At 33.7% G+C, this 18,664-nt stretch overlaps 1 protein-coding gene across 3 annotated transcripts in view; it reads right to left on the bottom strand.

The window, feature by feature from the left end:
• BMPR1A (bone morphogenetic protein receptor type 1A) overlaps positions 1-18,664 on the bottom strand; it is a 178,780-nt gene that overhangs the window by 70,218 nt on the left and 89,898 nt on the right. For 2 of the 3 annotated variants that reach the window (XM_073241124.1, XM_073241125.1), the window contains exon 2: positions 1,735-1,849. The exons of the other annotated variant lie outside the window; for it this stretch is intronic. The gene's annotated coding sequence lies outside the window, so the exon portion shown is untranslated. The remainder of the gene's footprint in view (positions 1-1,734; positions 1,850-18,664) is intronic. 3 annotated transcript variants of the gene reach the window in all.

Raw genomic sequence — 18,664 nt, 5'->3', positions numbered from 1 at the left:
ATCGTTGGTGTATAGGAATCCAACAGATTTCTGTGTGTTAATTTTGTATCCTGTAAATTTGCTGAATTCAGATATTAGATCTAGTAGTTTTGGAGTGGATTCTTTAGGGTTTTTTATGTACAATATCATGTCATCTGCAAACAGGGACAGTTTAACTTCTTCTTTGCCAATCTGGATGCCTTTCATTTCTTTGTGTTGTCTGATTGCTGTGGCTAGATAAATGGTCACTTTTAATAAAATGCTAACTTCTGAAATCAAACCTTTACTTTTGGTCTAATTTCTAAAATCAAATGACCTTGTCATGCTCTCTGCTTAAAAATCTTAAAATATTTCACAGAATGGAATTAGCAAGACACACGAAGAACTGTTGTTATCTCGCCTTACACTGTCTTCGCATGCCTCCAGACCCTTACAGTACCTCAACTATACCGAAATCACTGCAGCCTCTCTCTTCATAGATACCCCCTTTTAGACTGCCATTCTTTTGCACATTCTTTGTGCTCTTCCCTTTGTTTTTCACCAAATTAAGCATAATTCATTATTCAAGACCTCATCTACAAGTAACCTTTGTAAGCAGTTCCTGACTGCTACTCATCAGGCTGAGCGAGGTGGCCCATCTCTATAATTTGAGTGTATCCAGAACATGCATCACAGCTACTTAATGGCTTAACTAATATGCCTTCAGAAACTATTTATTAGTTACTTGGTATGTGTTCCATACTGATTATATAACAGTAAATGAAAAATACATGATTCCTCCTATTATAAGGTGACTTTTTTTTTACTTGCAGCACTTGTAATCTCCATTTATAGCACATTACTAAAGCAGAGCAATAAATGTTCAAAAAATGAATGAAGAGTAAAAAATAGTATTAATGCCTTAAGGGAAACATAACTGGGGAGTTAAACCAACTATAAAATCATGCAATAGACTCTAAAACTTCTTTATTAGTATACTGACTTCTATAAATGCATCTCCAAACGTTCCAGTTATAGTGAGTTACTACTAACACAACAATCTCTGAACAAGTACCCACTCAAGAATTTCACTCCCAAAGCCACCACCCTTTGGCAGATTTCTATGATTTCAGGAGGGAAAAACAGAGACCACTTCATTGTGTATGTCCTACCTATGTTTGTGTATGTCCTACCTATGTTTTTTTAAATGTAGATCCCTTAAGAATTCAAACCTTTTATCTGATAATCAGAGTCTCTAAATTTTGAATTTGAAAATAATGAACTTGATTTCTCTGTACATATTGTCTTAGAATATTTATTCTCCCCTATTCCTGGTGTTACTGTAGTTCCCACTTTATATAGTATAGATTCCATCTCCAAGATCTAATATTCTAAGATTACAATTTTGTCCTAAATTCTAAAATGTGTAAAAAGTTTCAGAAAAATGTAAACATTCATTAATACAATCTTCCATTCTGTACTCTGCCTTCTCATCTTAAGGAAAGAAATAAATAATTTAATGCTTATTTCCTACAATTAAAGAAAATGATACTAGCAATAAATACCTTTTACTCCTGAAGAGGTTCAACATTTCTAAGGAGATGACAATATATTAGAATTACTTATTAACTAATAAGGAAGGTGATTAAAGAAACTAAAGAATCTAAAATAAAGTTGCAACAAAGATACAGGACTATTTTCAATTGTTAAAAAATAACATATTTCTTACAATAAGAAACAGTATACCAATTATTTTCTTAGAAGTCTTTTCCTTACCTCAAAGATGTGACTAGATAAAACTGTGCTTCCAATTTTCTCCAAACAACTTTGACCTATGCTTCCATCTCATGAATTCCAAGACAGTATTAAACTGATGCATATTTTCATAAATCTGTGTGGAAAAAAAATATTTTAAACTGTAAGAACTTTCTGTCTGAATAACACATGCAGAAGCAGTACTAAAAATTTAGCATGTGTAAAACTATACATTTTCAATGTAGAAAGGTTCTACAGTACTTTAGAAACCTATCACCTCACCATTTTCCCAAACTCTGCCCCAAGTTTTCCTTTTTGAGTACTTTCAACTTTACGAAGGTAATAGCTCTCTGGAAAAAATTACTCACATGTAAAATTTCTGTATTAGCGTACTTTTGGGAAAAAAAAATCACATCTCAAATTGAAAAAACAGAAACAGCGAGAAGCAGCACTAAAATTCTTAATCCTATAATATTCAGATTCCTACTTAGGCAAAAATATATTTAACCACCAGCTAGTACCCCTATTTTCACGTTTTAATCACAAAGTCTCAGTAAGCAGTTTTAATTGCAGTCTAATGTCTATCTACAATATTAGGAATGGTGAGAGTCAAGAATTAATTGCACTACTTGTTCTAAGTCCATGAGATAGGTTTCAACTATGTTACTATTGCCATTAGTAACATCCTACTCTGAAAACGTTTATAAATTTAAATAATGGAAATCATTAAAATTTTTAATTTGTTTAAAGATAGGTGCGGTGTGTACTATGAGAGCTTTAAAAATTTCATTGGATGTATCTTTTAACTGAGACTTCAAATAGCAAAGAATTCTGTTTCATATTTAAAAAAGAAAAAACTTAAGCTGTATGAACATTACCTATGATCCACTACAAGGTAAAAATGCCTTTGTCTTCAAGTCCATTTAGAAGTATCATTTGTGTCACACTGAGGTTTAGTAGTCTTGGCAATAATGACTAAATTCATGTAAGCTGGGGCAACCCGAAACGGCCTAGAGTATCAGTTAGCAGCCTTTCTTAAAGACAAGTCTCCACTCAGCAGACAGGCTGCTATAGGACCATGCTAAATCTTTCACGGTCCAACTAAAAACAGACTGACCCTGAAAGCAATCACTAATGCTTTGTGTGCATTTAGGAGCCTTTAACAGTCTTCTCAGTGCACTAGTTTCTTAAAACTAACCAGGTCCCTAACATTTCTCAGAGTATTCACATTACTGTAAAACTCTCAGACCATTATTCAGAGAAATGAAGGAGGGAAGGAATGGAGACTTGGTGTTTAGATTTTTTCTGAGACGTTTATAGTCTTAAAAAAATTTTCCTTATGTTAATCAAAAAAATATAAACAAATGCACTGTGTTCCCATTTTAGAAATGGCATAAAGGGTTTGCTCCAAAGCCATTCTTGCCAACTCCATTCTTCCCTAAGGGTGTGTGTGGAAGAGACTGGAGGCTATCATTATATTAAATGAAGCTCAGATTAACCTATTCTCACAAAGGTTACAATAGTCCATCAAAATTAGTGTTTTTAAAAATGTGGCCTGATTCTAATTCTACCAGATATTTCCAATGGGTCAAATTTTTTAAAGTTTCAAGATTTAGGCTTAACCTAAAGTTAATAGAAAAGGAGAATAATGAAAACAATCTTAAATATACCATCTTCAAAGTCCAGGACCCAGAATCATATATCCTCCCCTCCATACCTCATATGCACAAATACATGATACAACATTACCTATAGAAAATCTTTTCTAAAGGTTAAATTTAACAATAGCTAAGGAAAACCAAGTAAGATTTGACCTCATTACACGAAGTGGTAAATAAAGACAATCAAAGGATAGGGTGAGCTTCATAGTACAGGTCTGCAAATCACTTTTTACATACTAGAAATTGTGTGAATAAAGTAAAGCTTTTCCTAACCTCTGCAATATAGTGCTACAGCCCTATAAGCAGAGATCTATAAATACGTACATGCACATAACAGGACTTACATAGGCAAAATGTTCCCAAAAACTTTTTAATCACTTTTACAAGCTTTAGCACTATGAACTTATGTTTAACAACCACAACAGATCCAGTCAAAACTGAACACTAAACAGGTAAAACAATAATATTTTCACTAAAGATTGTGTGTCTGAAATTTTCAAGTGTGTTCAGTCTAGAAAACACATTAAGCAAAAGGTAATTCTTTTAAAAACACATCAAACTTCTTAATGACTCAAAATAAATTAAAGTCAAACCTTTCTAGATACATTCTAACATTTTCTAATTCAGAGTTAACATTAGAATTTCCTCAAAGTTAGTAGTTGCAAACAAATGTGAAAAGTTCCTTTTAATCACACACTGCCTTTACAAAGTATCTTTTCTGGCCATTAAAATGAACACATCTCCCCTGGTTTTCAGAATTATTAAAGTGGTTAACCCTTCAGACAACTGAATACTTTAAACATCACTAATCATACAGAAACCATCAATGACAAACCACTGATTGTGGATATTATCTTTGACTCTGAGGTGTTAGAACATCATCCACTAACATCCTATATTAATTAGTAAGATTTGCTTTATAAGTAAGAACAGTATAAATATGCTCTTGATAAATACATAGATTCAGCTAAGACAAAATTTAAAATTACTTTTGAGTTTGTTCCAAATGTCAGAGTGGATTTTAGTATTCACAAGGTCATCAATATTAATGACACATTTTTTCCTTCCACCACACCAGATCCCCCCTTCATCTTCCTTTCTCTTCTCTTAGAATCCACAAAAAGCCCCCTACATACTGTACAAATACTACTGTAAACATTATAGCTGCTTTCTATACCATTTTCAAAAAATCAGAACCAAATTACAAAATAATCAATATTTTATAAAACATTTCAGTTGAGCCCTTTAAACTAAAGGTATTACTACTGTTAAAACCTTCAGTATATTATCTGGAAAATTCAAACAGTATGCTTCAGAAAAACATAACACAGTTTTAGTTGTATGTAACTCAAATGAACAGTATAATTTAGGTTAGTTTACCATGCACTTCTAAAATAAAGTATTTAAACCACATAGCACAGAAAGGGAGGTCAACTTATGAATGGGTAGTGTTCTAGATGTTCCAACAGTTTGTTTATAAAGTGAATATAATCTTGATTTTGAAACTCATGATGGCTTTTCTCATAAAACCACAGATAGAAGCAGCAGTATTAATTCTATAATACAAATGTGTAGTGCACAATTCTATCAACACTCTTCTACTTAAGCTTATTTCTATACCAAACTGTAAGTTTCTTATTCATTGCTATATCCTAGAATCTATCATAGTTGTGGCACAGGGAAGGATTTCAACAAATACTTGTTGATCTGAAGTACTGAATAGCAACAACTGAGCTATCTAAAACACCATACCTACGTGAACTACAGCACAGAACCAAAATGCAAGATGAAAAAACTTCTTCCAAAAGAGACACAAGAAAGAGATGCTCAACACAGGGTTAGAAAGCTGTGGTCTAAGCTGACTGAAGCAATTTCCATTCTCCTTGCTAAGAAGTGGTTCAGTAATAGGCACCTGATGTAATTCTGGCCAATAAGACAAGAGACTAAATTTGCTGTGGAGCTTTTAGAAAGGTTTTCCTGGCTGATGAAAAGAAGACACCTAGGTGAAAACTCCCCCTTTTTTTTTCAAGCAACACTGGCTTTGAATTTATCAAGCAGAACTATGGCAGCAACCTTAGGACGGTCATAAGGAAAGAGACAGCCTGAAAGGACAACCCAAATGGCAGCATTAAAACAGGGAAAGAACCTGAGTCCTTGGTGATGTTATATGACTGAATGAATAAATCCTGGAACCACTTACTAACGTCGATATTTGTACTATATTATATAAATCTTTTTATTTTTTAGGCAGTTTTCAATTACCAAAAGAAACCCAGCAGATATACCAATTTAGACACACCATTTATTTCCATGAATTCAACTGTTATCTACATAAATGATGACACCCTAAATTTATCTTTTTTTTGCAACGCCCCTTACATTTGTATTTTGCAGATACAAAATGGAGCCCATTCTAACTTTGATGTATCTTTCAAATCTGTCTCATCTCCATACATATACAGTGCTGGGTTTTATCTTTCATGTACCCTCCCACCATTCTTATATTTTCCACTCTATTTCTAAAATACAACCATGCCTCATGAAAAGATTATAAACACCGTAAGTCATTAGGAAAATACAAATTAGAACTATAATTCAATACCACTACATACCTACTAGAATGACCATAATTAAGATGACAGACAATAACAAGTGTTGGTAAAGTAAGACATAGAAAAACTAGAAGTCTCACACATTGCTGTAAAATGATGCAGCCACTTTGGAAAACAGTTTGGAAATTTCTTAATACTGTAATACTGTATGGTTCTGTGTACACAAGATGCTCAAAAAAGGCAAATTAGATAGAAAGCAAAAAAGTGGTTGCCTAGAACAAGGGGTGGAAGTGGGAAATTTGGGGAAATGATGGCAACATTCTGAAATATTCACGGTACAACTCCAAAAATTTACTAAAAATTAAAAATCACAAGTAGACCTTAAAGTTCTTCAATGATTTCCAATTATGTACAAAATGAAGTCCAAATTCTTTAGGAGGGCATTCAGAGACAGGTATAATCTGCTTTCAATCTATTTAACCTGCTTTATCTTCTGTTATAATCTCTGCTAAAAAGCCTCCTACTGGCTAAACTAAACTATTTGCTATTCCCTAAATATGTCAGGCTCTTTAATGGTTTTACTTTTCATAAAACTTGCTATTCTAATTCAAATCAAATTATTCTTATTTTTATCCTTAGCCAAGTAAACTTCCATTTGTCCTCACATATATCCATCTCAAATACCTCCTTCTTTTGTTGAGCCCTTCCCACTCCCTATGTAACTACTTGTTCCACAGGAGGTTGGTAATAACACCTTGTAGCACTTACACTGAATTATGATTATCTATTTAGATATATCTTCTTTATTAAGATAACCACCCTAAGTACAGAAATAGCATTTTTTATTTACTTACTTACTTATTTATTGGTATCATTGATCTACAATTACACGAGGAACATTATGTTTACTAGACTCCCCCCATCACCAAGTCCTCCCCACATACCCCATTAGTCTCTGTCCATCAGCATAGTAAGATGCTATGGGGTCACTACTTGTCTTCTCTGTGTTGTACAGCCCTCCCTGTGCCCCCCTCTCATTATACATGCTAATCATAATGCCCCCTTTCTTTCTCCACTCCCTTATCCCTCCCTTGCCACCCATCCTCCCCAGTCCCTATCTCTTTGTTAACTGTTAGTCCAATTTTGGGTTCTGTGAGTCTGCTGCTGTTTTGTTCCTTCAGTTTTGCTTTGTTCTTGTACTCCACAGATGAGTGAAATCATTTGGTACTTGTCTTTTACTGCCTGGCTTATTTCCCTGAGCAAATACCCTCTAACTCCATCCATATTGTTGCAAATGGTAGGATTTGTTTTCTTCTTAGGGCTGAATAATATTCCATTGTGTATATGTACCACATCTTCTTTATCCATTCATCTACTGATGGCACTTAGGTTGCTTCCAATTCTTGGCTAGCAATAGCATTTTAGTAATGCTTGTGTCCCTAGTGTTTTAAGCATATTCCAGTGACCAGAGCACTGGAGGGAAACTTATTTTTTTTTAAATAAATGACTGATGAAGAATGGCAAGGAAGAGAAATACCAAAAAGTAGGTAAAATGAGCTCTGCACCACAAAGACACCTGTAAAAGGATGGTTATTGTCAATGTTACATATGGAAGAAAAACAGGAAGTCTACCCAGTGTCACCTGAATGTTTATCAGTGTGGAATCAATTAAATAGCCACACTGAATACATAGTCATTAAAAAGAATGAGATGCATCTTACCTATTTGTACTGACACAGATATTCAAAATACCCTTAAATTTAAAAAATTGTAAAATAAGCCACTCTCCATTATTAAAAACAAAAAATACTATACACACAAACAGGAGTGCATGTGTTTGCATGAATGCACATGTGTGAGGAAGGTGAGGAGTGTAAAGGGTATGTGCCACCTGTTCTGAGTGCAGGCAAAAAAGTAGAAACAACTTAAATGTCCATCAACTGATGAATGGATATGTAAAAGGTGGTAGATCCATCTGATGGACTATTACTCAGTCATAAGGATAAATGGAGCCATACAAAGAACCAATTCCAACATAACATGGATGAACATTGAAAATAAAAGCAGCCAGACACAAAAAGTCACATACTTGTTTCATTCCATTTATATGAAATATCCAGAATATGCAATTCTTCAGACAGAAAATAAATTAATCATTGTCTGGAACTGGTGATGGAGAGTGATAATGGAGAAAGACACCAAAAGGATGATCCATGAAAGAAAAAAACTGGAAAAATAGGATTTCATCAAAATTGAATGTGTTTCCTCTACAAATGACTCTTACAAAGATTAAAAAAACAAGGTGCAGACTGGGAAAATATACCCACAAACCACATATGGGACACAGGAATCAGACTATACGAAAAAAATCTCAAAACTCAAAATATTTAAAAAAAATCAGCTATGAAATGGGCAAGAATATGAAGAGGTATTTCACTGAAGAAGATATTTGGATGACAAATAAGCACATGAAAAGATATGGTCAACACTAGCCATCAGACAAATGTAAATTAAGACTAGGTTGACATATCACTTGTCAGCAAGTGCTGACAAGAATGTGAAGGAAATGGATCTCTCACATATTGCTGGTGAGAATGTAAAATTGGCACACTCACTGTGGAAAATGGCCTGGAAGTTTCTTTAAAAATGAAATATACACTTACATGTAACCAAATGCACTCCTGGGACCTACCCCAAATATATGAAAATGAATGTTCACAGTAGCTTTATTTTTAATAGCTGAAAACTGGAAAAAATTTCAAAATGTCCTTCAAAAGGTGAACAGTTAAACCATGGTACATCCATACAATGGAATCCTACTCAGCAATAAAAAGGAATGAACTATAAATTCACACAACCTGAATGGATCCCATATGAGTGAAAAAAAATTGCTATATTACTCCATTTACTAAACACTCTCAAAATGACAAAATCATAGAGATGGCCATGAATGCAAGGGAGATCTTCGTTATGATGGAAATTTGTCTTGATGCTGTGATAGTTACATGAGCGTACACGAATGTTTGAGTGGTAGACCTATAGGTACAAAGTGCACCAATGTAAATTTCTGGCTTCCTAATATACTACATGTAATATGAAGTAACCACCGAAAGGTGAAGGGTACAAGGGATCTCTCCTTACTATTTTTGTCATTTCCTACAAATCTATCAAAATTTTGAAATTTAAAATCTACCTCCTAAAAATGTTGTTTTTACCTTTGCTTTAAATTAGATTTTTCAAATCAGCTAGGAAACTGCAATTCTGCAGTGGATTTAGAATCCTACAGGAATGAGGAGTCCCAATAACAGATGTCTAAATAATCCAGCAGTTCCTACGCTAAATTCAGAGTCTTCAGTCCCCTCTGTAGGCCTCACCCTCGGCTCTGGGAAGCAGTGGCTACTCCTAAGTGAGTGTCAATCTGTTCTGGGTAGCAAACTCAGCAAGTGTGATGCAGACACCTGCAGCAGAATGGCCCCCAAATAACCATCTACCTGTATGTTCTTTTTATTTTATTCTTGTTAAGAACAAAGCATGAAAACCACTTCTATATCCTCTTTTTAACTTTTCTCTATAATTGCATAATATTCAAAGTAATTCAGATTACTTGATACATCTTTCCCTTTCCAAGTACATTCAATCCAGTCAGTTAGAGAAATATGTATCACTCATTTTTTTCCCGTAGAATTCTGAGACATTATCAATAGATCATTTGTTTTATTAGTTGATAAATGATAGCACCATGGAGCAAGTTCTTCTGGAGAGTTTCTCTACATATAAACAGTAAAATTTCTGCTGTCAGGAATCATAAGGTATTGATTTTAGATTGCTATAGGTTCACCAATTCTAAATGGGCGTTGTTGCACCTTCCCAAATGGAGTATAACGATTATTGAGAAGTAACATTACGAACACCAATTAAGAGTTATGCCACAATTAGCAAAATCATCAGGGACTTAAATTAATATGTAGTAGTTTGCTCAGGACTATTAAATGGTCCCAGAAGAGTGTTGTGTTTATTGATTTAATTACTTGTTTGTTTTTTTTAGCTTGCATCCCACCCAGTTTTTGTTGTTAGGTTTTCTTCCCCTTGCTTACAGCTACCTAGAAGTTTGCTAATATAATTATAGCAATCTCTCCCCACTTTTCATTTACATCATCCTTGGAAAGCAGAAAACTAGTTTAATACAGCTTTGTGTTTCAGGGTCAATAGAAATAAAAAGGCTGCATATGATAGCCTGAGGCTGAGGGTATAAAAACGGAACATATCTTCTATTATGATCAAGTAATTTCTATGCAGTGATATTATAATAATTTTTTTTAAAAGACCACTCCAAGGAGAAGAGAAAGATGGGACACCTCAATGAGTCAACCCAGGAAAAAACAAAGGTGGGTGCAGCTAAAAACTATAAACACATCTCAAATGCCTACTAAACACTTCTAACAAGATGCTAGAATTCAAAAAATACAAAACTATCTTGTTCATCCTCTCACAAATCTGTTCCTCTTGAATTCCTTACTGGGCTTAATGTACAACTGTTTACAAGAGACTTTTTGCCATTACCTCACAAAGTTAATAATGTACATACCCAAACACTCAAAAATTCTAGCTCTAAGCATATAACCCAGAGAACCTTCTGTATGTCTACCAGAAAGCATGTACAAGAATATTTAGAGGAGCACTTTAACAGCAAAAACTAGAGGAAACCAAGTGTACAACAGTAAAATGAATAAATTACAGTATATTCATATAATGGTATTACCACTTAGTAGTGAAAATTAATGTACTCAGATAAGTATGTCAACATGAGCAAAATCTCAAAATGATAGTGTTGAACAACAGTCCAAAAAGAATAGATATATAACTTGTGATGCCATTCATATGAAGTTCACAAATAGGAAACACTAAAAAAAAAAGGTGGGAAAACTTAAGGAAAAGTAATAGAATAATATCAAATTTAGAATGATGGTTTCTTCCAGGGATGGAGAAGTCACTGTTCTGAGTCTAATAAAGTTTCAAAAATGCCATTACATTTCTTGAGATAGGACATTGGGACAGATATATTCAGTTAATATTATCACTCTGTAAAATGTACATCTATATTATATATACCCTTGTACATAGGATAGATGTTAGAATAAAAATTTAATTTTAATCTAAAGCAAATACGGTTAAATGTTAGTATTTTTTTAATTGGGATATTAGGTACACAGATGTCTGTTACACCACTTCCTTTATTTTTGGAATCTCTCATAACTTAATTTTTTTTAAGTTAAGAGCAAAGCACTACAAAATTGTATTCTGAAATTTAAGGACACAGTATCACAAATCCTTAGCAGCAATAAATCAAAACAAGTATATATTAAGCTAGTATAAAAGGAAAGAAATCAAGGAAAAAAATTTACTTCGTCTCCTGATATAATGCAATGGAAAATACACAACGCTATCTATATGGTACTCATTCCAAAAAAACTTTAACTTCAGTCATGAAATGCAAAATACGAACAGCAAATTGTGGGGTATTCTAGTTAAAAAAAAAAAAAACGACATGAGATTTCATAAAAGACCATGGGGAGGATGATGGGGTGGGGTGGATGGGAGGATGGAAATAGTGGATTATTCTGAATTAAAGGACACTAAAGAAATATGACAACTAAATGAAATACATATTCTTTGACTGGATCAAAAAACAAAAGAGCAATAAAGAATCCTTTTGAAGGTTGGAAAACAGGAAGAAATGTAAACAAGGATATATGTATATGATATCCTTATAAATATAAATATATGATATAACATTGTATTAATACTAAATATCTTAGATAAAATAATGTAACTCCTTAAGGAAAACCTAAGAACCTTGTTCTTAGGATACACTTGCTAAAATACCTAGCAGTAAAATATTGAGATGTTTACAGCTTACTTTCAAATGGCTCAGAAAAAAAGTGTGTTTTTATAAACATAGAAAGAGAAAGCAGATGCTATTATCAAGTGAACTGGTGAACAGAGCTGAAAATGGACTGTTTACTATCTGTTCAAATTTTATACCAATTGAAGTTTTCATAAACTTTAAAAAAGTTTAAAAAAACTTTAAAAGTAAAAAAACATTTTCAGTTATGAGTTACAACTTTACACACAGGTTTTAGTAAGCAATGTCAGTATGACAGAGGTTATTAAAATCAAGTATTTTGGCAGGCCTATAAGAAAGTCCCAAGGATCTTTCCTCCACCAGCAAACTTTAAAACTTTTTTCCTAGAAACTGTAAATTTTAAGTTGTTCAACAGGATGAAAAATTACATTTTGCTTAATGGCTCAAAGATTACAGCTGTGCTTCAGAAACAGTCTCATAATCAGTCAGAGAGCTTTGGGGTTTGTAATAAAATTGTTTGTGGCAAGGCAACTATACTATATATAATTTGCAAAGATTTTATTTGATACTGCCAAAATCACCATTCTGACACATTTGGACATAATTTTTTTCATTTTTTCATTTTTATTGATATCATTAATGTACAATTACTTGAACAACATTATGGTTACTAGACTCCCCCTATTATCAAGTCCCCCCGCATACCCCATTACAGTCACTGCTGGACATAATATTTTTAAATCTCCTATTTAGCATATAAAAGAATGTCTTAAAATTTCTGAGAACAGATAGATCTATTTCCTAATGATGCATACCCAAAATTTTCAGGATTGCTAAGGCAAGGTAGTAAAGATGGAACAAATTCCTTTAAAACATGGGTAGTTTCCTAAAAAATTAATTATACTTCATAAAAATGGATAACCACCTACCACCTCCAGATGTACTGGTTATGTCAGAATTAAAGCCAATTAACCTGTTGTGTAAGAGTTGGCTTAATTATTATTTACTAAAACTTAAAACTACCTTCATTAAATATCTAATTGTCATTCATCCAAATATGTGCATCAATGAGACATCCTAGAAATTACAGAAAAAAAAATTTTCAATTAACAGTACCCATATAAAATCTATCATTTGTACAGGAATATGAAAACTAATCACCTCCAACAGCAAAGGGAGATGGACCACAGATATTTCCTCTAAAGCCAGGTGTGGGACAGTGTTGCTACATGTCACTAGGTAGGTAAACACATAGGAAAGAAAGCTTTAGCTGGGAAGCCTGCATTTAAGTTCTCATCTCTATGTAATGAGAAGCCAGTAGTTAATTACTGAACAGCACTGTCTTTTAAATCAGTGTATCACATGCCTAAGGGAGGGGCTTGTAAGCAGAATGAGCAACAACCAGGGCAATCAAGTAAAATATCAAAAAGCAGCAATAATAGGTTTTGAAGAATTTCAGACAAAACTATTAAAATCAACTATCCCAATACAATGCACATAATCCAACAGTCTGACTATGGACTACCCACCTTCTTGCAAAACATATCTCATACTTTTGGGGCTAAATTTGTGAGGCTACTAGATGTGTCTGAATTTTAGAGAATAGCTCTATTATCAACAGGCAAGTGAGACTGAAAGAGAAGGGGTAAGAAAAGATCACTTGATAACTTCCCACGGCGCTATAGTAAATTTTAAAACATTTAAGATCATGTCCTGTTAGCAGACATTTTTTAATCAACTTCAGAGGTCATGTAATAAATAAAGGTTAAATAATAGTACTAGATGACAATACAGTCATAAATGTCATACCAACACACATGATGATTAACTGAGAAGTACAAAAACTATTGCTTCATAGGTGAGAGATCCCTGTGGGCTGAACTTAAAGTGCCCTTCCAAAGATTGGCAGAATTTGCAAGGAGTGAGTGGTGCAAGTTCAAAGGGGCATTCTACCAGGAGGGCCAGGGGCCCAGGGAGGGTGCCTTGTGCCTGGTCATTGTCCCACCTGGGACCCAGATTCTGGAGTGGTGAGAAGCAGGATTATCAATGTATGGCCTGACCCAGATAATAAACACATGACACCCTGATGCCCATGCCCATAATAGGTATCAATACTCGTTTTCGTTCTCCTTCAATCAGGCATTAAAAACTCCAGTCTTTCTGCATACAGAACCCCTCAATGGTTCCTAAAACAACAGGAACCAGAAGATAAAGAGAAGAACACACGGTTAAGAGTACAGGCTCTGTAGCCTCACTGAGTACCAAGGTTAGAATCCTGGCTCTGCTACTAACCTTTGATCAAGCTGCTTAACTTCCTCTGTACCCAGTCTGCAAAATAGGGACCATAATTTCATGTATCAGTGGAGTTAATATAGGTGTAACACTTAGAACAATACCAGGCAAATATAAATAACTTAGTATTAGTTCTCTATTAATAATCACTCAACTGTATTCTCAGAGAGTAACTAGAATTTTTATATGAAGGATAATATAAAATGTGTAAGGTTGCCAGGTACAAAAAACATTCTGACTCACTGATGGAAACCATTTAGTACTTAGCAACAATGCCTAATAGCACCAAATACTTGTTAGTTGATTTAAGAACAAAATCCACAACAAAGATTTATTTATTGAGCTCCATTTATTGAACATTTTCTATGTGCCCATGACTGTGTTAAGTTCTATACGCTTGTTACCTTGCTTAAGCCTTAAAACAAACGTACAGAGCAGGCAACTCTACTAATTCTATTACAGGTAAGAAAACTAGAGGCATCAGAGTAGGAAGTAACCTGCCCAAGGTCACAAAGTTAATACATAGTAGAGCTGGGATTTTAACCCAGTCAGATTCCAGAGACTACACTTTTAATCCTAACCCATACAGCAGTCCCCTTCTTATCCACAGGAGATATGTTCCAAGATCTCCAGTGGACTCCTGAAACCACAGACAGGACCTAGCACTATGAATAGCATGTTTTTTCCACACAAAAATGTTTAATTTATATTAGGGACAGTAAGAGATTAACAATAACAATAATAAAAAGATAGAACAATTATACTGCAAAAAAGTTATGTGAATATGACCTTTCTCTTAAAATATTTCCTCACCCCTCTTGTGACAATGTGAGATGACAAAATGGCTATATGATGAGATGAAGTGAGGTGAATGATGTGGGAATTGTTATGTAGTGTTAGGCTGGCTACTAATGACATTCTAACAATACATCAAAAGAAGGATCAACTGCTTCCAGACCATGGGTAACTGACACTGCAGAAAGCAAAACCACAGATAAAGGTAGACAAATGTACTTTCTTTTTCTAAATTCTAAACCAAAAAATCGCCATCATATAATAGGATAAATATAAGATACTATTTGAAAGTAATAAAATTTATAAGGGGGAGGGTGATAGCTAAAGGGTATGAGGTTTCATTCTGAGGTGATGAAAATGTTCTAAGATTATGATAATGGTTACACTTATCTGTGGATTTCCTAAAAACCACTTAAGTGTACTCTTTTAATATATGGTATATGAACTGTATCTCAATAAAGCTGTTTTAAAATATTCTCACCAAAAAAAAAAAAAACAGTAAAATTTTCAGACAAGAAAAAAAGGGCATCTAAATTAGTAAGAAATAAAATTGTCACTTTCACATATGAACATACTATAGAAAACCCTAAAGACGCCACCAAAAAACTATTAGAAATAAACGAATTAAGTACAGGATACAAAAATCAATATACACAAATGTATTGCATTTGTATATACAAATAATGAACTAGCAGAAAGACAAATTAAGAAAACAATTCCATTTACAAATGTATAAAAAAAAAAAAACTCCAAAAAACCTAGGAATAAATCTAAGCAAGGAGTAAGAGACCTGTACTCTGAACACTGACACTGATGAAAGAAACTGAAGATGCCACATACAAATGGGAAGTTACTCCATGCTTGTGGATAGGAAGAATACTGTTAAAAATGGACATATTACCCAAGCAATCTACAAGTCAGTGTAATTCCTATCGAAATACCAATGGCATTTTTGAGAAAGCTACAGCAAATAATGCTAAAATTTATATGGAACCACAAAAGATCTCAAATAGCCAAAGCAATCTTGAGAAAGAACAAAACTAAGGGTATCATACTCCACAATTCAAAGCTACTGTATATCAAAATAAAAAGCAAAGCTACTACAAAGTTACTGTATCAAAACAATACGGCACTGGCACAAAAACAGACATAAAGACCAATGGAACAGAATAGAAAGCCCAGAAATAAACCCACACTTATATGGTCAATTACTATTTGACACAGGAGGCAAGAATATACAATGGGGGAAAGACAGTCTCTCCAATAAATGGCACTGGAAAAATTGGACTACATGCATGATAATGAAACTATACCACCATCTTACACCATTAAAAAAATCAGATTAAAGACCTAAATAAGAACTAAAACTATAAAACTCTTAGAAGAAAACAGATAGTAAACTTAAATATCAGCAAGAGTAATTTTTTTCTGGATAAGTCTCCCCAAGCAAAGGAAACAAAAGCAAAATAAACAAGTGGGATGGTGTCACACTAAAAAGCTTCTGCAAGGCAAAGGAAACCATAGACAAAATGAAAAGGCAACCTACTAAATGGGAGAAGACATTTACAAACAAATATGTCCAAGAAGGGGTTAATATCTAAAATATAAAAAACTCATACAACTCAATACAAAAAAACAAACAAATGATCTGATTAATGAGCAGGGCCCTGAATAGACATTTTTCCAAAGACATACAGAAGCCAAGGTACACATGAAAGGATGTTCCACATCACTAATCATCAGAGAAATGCAAATCAAAACCACAATGAGTTATCACCTCACAACAGCCAGAGTAGTTAATATCAATGAGCCAAGAAATAACAAATATTGGCAAGGATATATTGTAGAAAAGGAAATCGCAAACACTTCTGGTGGGAATGTAAATTGGTGCAGCTACTATGGAAAGCAGTATGGAGGGTTCTCAAAAAACTAAAAATAGAAATACCATATGATCCCGTAATTCCACTTCTGGGAATTTACCCATAAAAACCCTAAAATCACTAATTTGAAAAGATACATGCACCCGTATGCTTATTGCCACATTATTTACAATAGTCAAGATGTGGAAGCAACCTAAATGTCCAACAATAGATGAATGGATAAAGTACACATACATACTGAAGTATTACTCATCCATAAAAAAGAATGAAATCTTAAAATATGCAACAATATGATAGATCCAGAGGGCATTATGCTAAGTGAAGTAAGTCAGATAGAGATGGACAAATACCATATGATTTCACTTATATGTGGAATCTAAAAATCAAACAAATCAACAAACAAAAACCCAGAAGACACTCATAAATACAGAGAGCTGGTGGTTGCCAAAGGAGTGGAAGGGGAAGGAGATAGGCAAAATAGGTGAAGAGGATAAAGAGGTACATTAATCTCTTACTTACAAGATAAACAAGTCATGGGGTTGAAAGTACAGCACAAATTCTTTTAAAAATAGTAACATTAGGCTAGATGGTAATTAGGCTTTTACATACACACGATCTGGTATATAATAAGAGAGATTTGAATTCATTTAGGATAGAAAAATATGTATTTTTAAAACAGAAAGATTTGTAGTCAGTAAATAAATACATACATATGCTTAAATTAGACCTAAATAATGAATGAAATGTAGATCAAGAAATGTAGTTAACCATGATGTTAACAGTTATCCCTTTCAAACAAGTCCAACATTTTGACAAGAGGGAAAACAACATATCCATTGTAAAGTTATTCAAATTTAGCAAGGGAAGCAGTACAAAATGTAGGCATGAATTTTTTTTAAAAATGTAATGGGCTAATGGTCTGTTGTACAATCTTGTGAGGTACACTTGAGGATAACATCTCTAGAGGGCAATTTAGCAGTATGTACAATGCATGTACCCACTAGACCAACAATTTCACTTAGAGATTTTTGTATTTCATTGATAAAAATCTACCAGAAACAAATCATGATGTGCATTTAGCTATAAGGATAGTCTTATCACATCCTTAATGTGGCAAGATTACATTAAGATAGAAATAATCTAAACAAATAAAATAGAAATAATCTAAATAAATTATAGTAAATTCATATACTACAGTAATGACAGCTAATATTTACTAGTGCCAAGAATTATTTTTATGTTTTATCATATTTATTACTTACAAAAATCCTAGGAGTTGGATTAAGAATGAAATCTCAGTTTTCCAGATGAGAAAACTGAAATCCAGAGTAGTAACTAGCTCAAGGTTGCAGAGCTAGTGGTGAGTACCTGGAGCCAGGACTTCAACCTGGGCAGTCTCCACACTGCCAGCTTGTGTGGCTACTATTTCATACTGCAGAAGAATAAGTACTTAGTAGCATACAATATATTAAAATAGAAAATAATCAGATATCAAAATAAGCACAGTATGATCCTTCTTTTGTTTAATGCATTAAAAAAAAGATGGAACAGATACAGCCTCAAAATTAACAGCATTTATCTCTGAAAGGTGGTATTACAATGGGCAGTCATCTTTACACGTTGCTGTATTTTCTCCATTTTGTACTGCTAAACTCAATTTTAAGGTGAGGTCCTTAAAAAAGTAAAAAGATAGTGACAATTTCAAGTATTGCAGAAAAGACAAGTAACAAAAGAACATGGAAGAAGCTGCTACATTTGCTAAATGGGTTGCTGAGGAATTCAAGAGATTATAGGCAAAAATGGCAACAGCAAGGGGGAAATGAGTAAAAAAAAGTGACGAGAGTTATTCAGGTATAGACTACCATTCTGAGAAGTTCAGAGGTGAAAAGAAGAATGGTATACAGATGA

This window comes from Manis javanica, chromosome 7, assembly GCF_040802235.1.
Source record: "Manis javanica isolate MJ-LG chromosome 7, MJ_LKY, whole genome shotgun sequence".
Taxonomy (NCBI): Eukaryota; Metazoa; Chordata; class Mammalia; order Pholidota; family Manidae; genus Manis; species Manis javanica.
This window is presented reverse-complemented; position numbering and strand designations above follow the sequence as displayed.